The sequence below is a fragment of the Hylobates moloch genome, unplaced genomic scaffold (assembly GCF_009828535.3).
Source record: "Hylobates moloch isolate HMO894 unplaced genomic scaffold, HMol_V3 SCAFFOLD_3, whole genome shotgun sequence".
Lineage (NCBI taxonomy): Eukaryota > Metazoa > Chordata > Mammalia > Primates > Hylobatidae > Hylobates > Hylobates moloch.
In genome coordinates this window covers 80,709,096-80,716,595 of record NW_026652278.1, presented here as the reverse complement: position 1 = coordinate 80,716,595, position 7,500 = coordinate 80,709,096, and the positions used below count along the sequence as shown (strand labels likewise).

The window sequence follows — 7,500 nt, the reverse complement described above, 5'->3', positions numbered from 1 at the left end:
AGCATTTTAATTACTAATAAGAAAACTACCTACAAATCTTAAAATACATAAAACAGTATCAAAACTATCCAAGTCAGCCAGGTGTGGTGGCTCATGCCTATAATCCCAGCACTTTGGGAGGCTGAGGCGGGAGGATCACAAGGTCAGGAGATTGAGACTATCCTGGCTAACACGGTGAAACAACATCTCTACTAAAAAATAGAAAAAATTAGCCAGGTGTGGTGGCCGGCGCCTGTAGTCCCAGCTACTCGGGAAGCTGAGGCAGGAGAATGGCGTGAACCCGGGAGGCAGAGCTTGCAGTGAGCCGACATGCGCCACTGCACTCCAGACTGGGCGACAGAGCAAGACTCCGTTTAAAAAAAAAAAAAACTATCCAACTCTCCTACAGATTTCTCACCTTCAAAATTGAGTCTTTCTTCTCAACATTTTGATACTTTACCCAAAGGCTAAAGAAAAAAAAATTAATGCTCAAAAAAGGAGGTAAGAAAGCAGGATGCAGGAAGGGCACCACAGGCATAAGCCATATTCCCTTTGGTACTTGCAAGGACTGCCAAGGCTGGCGTGATTCTTCAGCCAAAAGTCAGAAGTCCAGTGATGTCATTAGGACCAAAAGCATTACATGACCTTCAATCTCGGCAGCTAACTGTGCTGCAAGTCAAGAGATTTTCTTTCTTTTTCTTTAAGCAGAAAAATTATCTTAAAGTTCACCATGTTCCTTCTATTTTTTAAGATAAAGAAACGAAGATGCGGATGATTGCATAGGTACTCAGTAGTAAAATCAGTATCAGACATTATTTATAAAAAATTAGAAGCTGAAACTTAATCATTCTGCTGCTTCTTTATAGCTTTTTATATTTCCCAAATTACCCACAATAGATGTATTGCCTTTATAATTTTTAAAAACCTGCAAAAACTGCTCGCTTTACTGAATACTTCTGGCTGGGCACAGTGGCTCATGCCTGTAATCCCAGCACTTTGGGAGGCCAAGGTGGGCGGATCACGAGGTCAGGAGTTCGAGATCAGCCTGACCAACACAGTGAAACCCCATCTCTACTAAAAATACAAAAATTAGCCAGGCGTGGTGGCTCGCGCTTGTGACCCTAACTACTTGGGAGGCTGAGGCATGAGAACCACTTAACCCGGGAGGTGGAGGTTGCAGTGAGCTGAGATTGCGCCACTGCACTCTAGCCTAGGCGACAGAGCGAGACTCCGTCTCAAATAAATAAATAAATACTACTGAATACTTCCAAAAACAGTCTCCTTGTCCTTTCTTGCCTAAGGTCTCACTCTGCGGGCTACCTTTCTCAGGAAAGCCTTCCAAAGTACCCGCATCCTGAACAGCCCAGCTTCCCTTATCAGTCTTGTAACATTCCCTGGACTTCCTTTTCGTAGATCTTAACATAACTACAACTAGATAATTATTTAATGTCTATCTTCTCTATCCAGGCCTTAAGTTGAAATTTCTCAAGGCTGGCCAGGCGCAGTGGCTCACACCTGTAATCCCAGAACTTTGGGAGGCTGAGGCAGGCAGATCGCCTGAGGTCAGGAGTTGAGACCAGCCTGGCCCACGTGGCAAAACCCTGTCTCTACTAAAAATACAAAAAGGAGCCAGGCGTATTGGCGGGTGCCTGTTAAACCCAGCTACTCGGGAAGCTGAGCCAGGAGAATCACTTGAACTCAGGAGGCGGAGGTTGCAGTGAGCCCAGATCGCACCACTGCACTCCAGCCTGGGCAACAGAGCAAGACTCCGTCTCAAAAAGAAAACAAAAAAAATTATCAAGGCTGTTTTAGGCTCTTCGCTAGACCATACAAGGAGTTCTCGATACGAGGTCTATAACCTATAATCTGTAATTCTATAACCTATAACCTATGTCTTCCTCTGCCAGGTAAATGCACCTGCCTGAAATGAGACCACAAAAGTGAAGAACAGAAAAGACAACCTCAATTAATTATATCATTTGAGCACTTAGGTCCAGCCATGTCTATTTCTAGACCTTTCAAAATCATAGGGGTTACTGGGGAGAAGCTTTTCCCTCCTTTAAGCTAACTTGAGTTAGGGTTGTCACTTGTAAGCAAGAGTCACTTGAGAGAGCCACCCAATTCCCACTGTTGGAATATAAAATCTATACAGCAATGACTCCCAGATGCCTACCTCCAGCGCAAACCTCTGTCAAACCCCGGACCCATATAGACAACTGCCAAGTGGAAATCCCTACTTGGCTGTTTCAGATATCTCAAACTCCATGTGATCCAACCAATACTATTTGCTTCTACAAACCAGCTCTCCCTCCACATTTTTCGTATCAATCACCCACATCTACCCTGCTTTCCAAGCTAGAAATCCAGTTGTTCTTGCCAATCCCATTCCTTCTCTCATCCATAGCTAGTTATCACCTCCTGTCCATTCCTGGCCCTAATTATCTGCCACCATCTTAACCCATTTATGCCTGAGGCTGCAATTTTTTGAATTTTTGCAATCAGACCTTGGCGATGACCTTGAGCAGGATATAAATAACTCCCACATGCTTAGCGTTCCAATAATGGAACACTAGGCATAAATGGGTTTAATCTGGGCCAGGCCAGAAAGACCTTCCTACAAGTTTGAACATCTTCAGTCTTCCTTTCTTCAAAATGATTTTCCAACATGTAACTAATCTCCCTAACTGCAAATGTGATTATAATATTTTATCCCTATATCTAGCATACTCCTGTCCTCCTTCATAAGTCAAGAGCCAATTATATACAGCTGGATCAAGAGCCAAGCTCCACTGTTCCAGACTTTAACAGTATAACAAATCTGTGCCATAAGAAAGGAAGGCTCATCAGAAATATAAAACTATAAAAGAGTAACAAAGTCTACAACATCAGAGTAAATAAAAGATACTCAAAGATAATTTACTCATCTATTCAATGTCTACTCATTAGTTATATATTAAACTGCCCATACAAACTGGCTTAGGGACCACAGGGCCCACCCTGAGATGGAGTCTACTGATCATCTGATCTCCCTATGCCCCTAACTAGTGTTCTTTTCAAAAAACACTACTGGGGATTTCCAGGCACATCCAAGAGCTTTGATTAGGGAGAGAAATCCTATTCATCAATTCTAAGATGCATCCATTTTTCATATTTTAGCATCTCCGGAATTGGGGTGCACCTTACAATCAATGGCTTCTTACAACTAGAAGCATATTTTAAGTGGTCTGTAAAATTACAGTGTATCTTACAATGGACAAAACTCAATGCAACTCAACATTTAATCTTGTGTTAAGAAGTTGGTCCAACTTGGTCAATATGGACCTTGTGATGTTAAAAAGACATCCTAAAGCCTAAAAACTAGTAAAAGGTGGGAAAGTAGAAAAGGAAAAGAAATGGTTCCTACTCCAAAATTTAGCGTGATAGGAAACCCATTTTCCTTTCTCTCCGTGGTTCGCTGCTCCTAAGATCCAATAGTCAGATCAGGACAGTTCAACAGCTACTGCTAGGCTACACAGGAGCCTTTCCCCATTTATTCATTTTAATATGCAAGAAAAGTCCATTACAGACCCACCCTGCAAATTAGTAAACTAATATTTGTATAAAAACTGCTATAAAGGCCAGGCACAGTGCCTCACCTGTGTAATCCTAGCACTTTGGGTGGCTGAGGCGAGCAGATAAACTGAGGTCAGGAGTTTAAGACCAGCCTAGCCAACATGGCAAAACCCCACCTCTACTAAAAATACAAAAATTAGCCAGGTGTGGTCCCAGCTACTTGGGAGGCTGAGGCAGGAGAATCCCTTGAACCCAGGAGGCAGAGGTTGCAATGAGCTGAGATCACGCCATTGCACTCCAGCCCGGGCGACAGTGCGAGACTCTGTCTCAAAACAAAACAACAACAAAAAACAACGAAAGAAAGAAAGAAAAAAAGTTAAGGTATTAAAAAAAAAAAACAGGTAAATCTGAGGCAAATACCACAGAAAATATTTCATTTAATGGAAGACCTTGGAAACTTCTGAGTGGCTAAGTGGTAAGAACTGGGCTTACGGATTAATTTAGGCAAAAATACATAAGATTAGATAAAGGAGAAAAGTGAAGGCAAGAAAATCATAACATTAGTCCAGGTGGGATGAGAACTTGATTCAGAGTTACAGGGTGGGGGTAGAGTCACCGGGTGGTGGGGGGAGAACTACATGAAAGCCAAATAACACTAGATTTGAAAATAAATTCCTGAAAAAAATGTGAAACATTAAAATTCATATGAGAATCAGAAAATCGACACAAACCAACAGCTATTAAAGAAATTGAAGTGTTATTCAAAATCCTCTCCAGAAAAAAGATCTAGGCCTAAATGGTCACATAGGTGAGGTCTTCCAAACTTTCAAGGAACAGATAATCCCAATCTAAAATGATCCTGAAAAAGAGAAAAAGGAAAGCTGCCCAACTCATTTTATGATTTGACTATTACCTTGACACCAATATGAATTCAGAATTGCCCCACAGTTAGCAAGAATAGAGACCAGAAGAGTTATAATATCATAAAGCAGAATCAACAGATGTTGGCTACAGACAAGGTATGATGAAATGGGAAAAGGTTTCGGTTTGGTATGACATCAACAAAAATAAAGAACACCAAAGAGGCAAGTTTGCTAAGGAAAAGAAGCTCAGAACAATCAGGTACAGATATGCATAAAGCAACTGAAAAAAAAAAAAGAAAAAACAAAACAAACAAAAGTGATTCAGAAGACGCATAAAGAATTGAGAATTATTCCAACAGAAAGGTCTGAACAATCATTCTAAGGGACTAGAGACAGAGAAAAGTGATCTGAAAAGTGAAACTTGGAAAACGCATATTAAAGAGGAAAAGAGGAACAGAAGGCAGAAAAGTGGCGGGGAGGAACAAAGTCAGTATAATGTCACAGAAGGCCCCTCTTCATCTAGTTAATAGTTAACTCTTGCTCATCCTTTACAATCTGCCTGGGTTCCAACAAAGCAATTTTAAGGAATCTTTCCCAGATTTTCCCACCACCACAAGCATCAGGTCAGGTCTCCACTTGAAGTTCTTATAATAATCTGCACCTTAATTAAAATCACAATTACATTTAACTAGAGACTTTATTTTTCAATATGTATTTCCCCATTAGACTTTAAGCTCCATGAGGGAAGGATCTGTTGTATCTTACTGCCTTGGACCCTGTGTTAGAATACAGCGAGTATTTGTTAAATGAAATGTATAGATGAATGAAACCCAAGGAGAGGCATCTGAAAAATGTGAAGTCGATGTTAAATGTTACAGAAAACTCAAGGAGAGGACTTAGAAAAAGGTGGTTAAATGTGTTTATTGTTACAGTTCCTTGTGAAGGTGAAATCCAGATAACAAGGGGTTAAGAAATGAGTGGCTAGCCACCAACCAGGCAAAGGCAGGAAAAGTAGACTACTCTTGGCAATCTCTAGAGATGGATTGTGAATGACTAAATTTTAATTTCAATGTTGCGCTAGTTCGCAATTCTTTAACAACCATGTGTTACTTCTATTACGAATAAGCTTTTTAAAATGTTATTAAGATCTGAAAAGGAAAAGCAGCAACAAGACAGCTTGAAGGAGTAGCAGACTTAAGAAAAGGTTTTTGTAAACTGAAAAAATCTTAAGAACATTTGTACTTTAAAGAACCCAAATACGACAGAGAAAATAACTCACGCTCCACTAAGTAGGAAAATTAGAAGGAAAAAAACCCCAAGGTGTTAACTAATAAGAAAGACAAAAAAAAAAAATTCTCCCTCTTTGACGGAAGGTTAAGAAGCCAGTAAAAGAAGGAATTTAATGAAGCAGCTCCTACTAGGTGCCTCAACCTCTTCTATAAAGGGTGGGGAGAAGTGAAGAAAGTAGAAAAAGTTTAAACTGGGCTCCACGGAAAATGGAGGAAAAATTAAACAAGAACTGAGTCTGGTTCTACTAAAAACGCATTCTACATTTCAATCGGCCTTTCATACACTCACCCCATTCCTAGATCAGAGAACTGCCCATATTTTAGCTTCAAATTTAAAAATCTAAATAATTCTGGTTCACATTCTTTATTTCAACAACTGAAAACAATGAGACGCATTAAGTTACACTCTAATTCAAAGCTTAACTCCTCTCACAAGTAAATACAATAAAGTAGTTGTTTTCAACTCCAGCAACAAAATAGCGATAATTTCAAGTAAGAGTAACTGAAAAATGTTCCTAAACGTAAAAGTGTTTGCAAACAGTTTTGTTTTGTTTTTTTCCTAATTCGCTTGCCAGAATACGATGCTCCTGGGTTCAAATCCCAGCTCCCTTAGACAAGTTAGTTAACCTCTTTGCGTCTCGGTTTCTTCCCCTAAAACAATGAGGAATACAATAAGCCAGATTCATTGTAAGGATTAAATGACGTAACACAGGTGCCAAATTCATACTATGTACTCTGAACAGTTTGTTGACCGCTTAAAAGAGAAAACCTGCAGGAGTTTGACCAAATTAAAACATCTGAGAGCATGAAAGAGTACCACGCTCAAACGCCAGACCCTAACACACAGCATATTATTTTTCTTCCCTGACGCAAGCTCATTTTTTTTTCCTTGCCAAATCTTTCCACTAGGAGTCTGGAAAGAGAAAAAAGGGTCCAGGCAATCCAGCAGAAAGTTTTCCAAAACTGACGTGCGGAATCACCAGGCCACGGAGCGGAGGCCGCGCAGGACAACAGGTGAAGCAGCTCCGGGAGCTCGGGGGCCAGGGCCCCTTCCCGCGGGGACTCGGGGGCGGGCCGGCTGCTCCTCTCGCTCGACCCCCGCCCGAAACTCACTTTGTTCTCCCCTGTTCCTCCCCACAGCGTCCGGAGCCAAATCACGAATATCAGCCTCGCCGCTCCGGGGCGGGGAGGTGAGCGCCTTTCCCATTTAAGGATTCCAGAAGCGTCCCCGGAGCGACTTTCGCCCACTCCGCATCCCCAAACTCGGCCTGCAACCCGCGAGTGGGAGACAAAAGAGGGGCCGGCGGGGGACGCGGCGCGGGGTGCCGTGGGTCTCTGGCAGGGCGGTCCCGGCCCAGCGCGCGCCGAGGCCTACGGAGCTGCCGGGGCCGGGCCGGACAGCCCCTGGCTCCGGCCACCGCGCGCCCAGCTGCCTCTGCAGCCTCTCCCGAGCCCCGCTGGCCTCCCCGCTGCGGCCAGCCCCTCCCGGTCCGCACGCGCACTCCCAACTCACCCGGACCCCGGGGAACGCATCCTCTAGCCCTCGGCGCGGAGCTTGGTGGGCGCGGCGAGCCGCCGGGGCGAAGCGGGGCCCGGCTCGGCCTCCGCCCTCGGCGTGCAGCGGCCCCGACCTGGTCGCCCCTCGATCCGGCCGTGCGATCTTCGCCGCGCGCGGACGGACGCGCCGAGCCTAAGCCTTCCTGCCCGCCCTTGGCCCTCCTCCCTCCTCACTCCTGCCTCCTCCCTTCTCCTTCGCCAAGCCCGGCAGGCGGATTCCAATCTCTGCAGCCGCCGCCGCAGCCACAGCCGCCGACTCT

At 43.9% G+C, this 7,500-nt stretch overlaps 1 protein-coding gene across 2 annotated transcripts in view; it reads right to left on the bottom strand.

Moving 5' to 3' along the window:
- BMPR1A (bone morphogenetic protein receptor type 1A) overlaps positions 1-7,500 on the bottom strand; it is a 181,707-nt gene extending 174,207 nt beyond the window's left edge. The window contains exon 1 of one of the 2 annotated variants that reach the window (XR_009212837.1): positions 7,197-7,500. The gene's annotated coding sequence lies outside the window, so the exon portion shown is untranslated. The remainder of the gene's footprint in view (positions 1-7,196) is intronic. The other variant, XM_058436451.1, reaches the window with a different exon arrangement.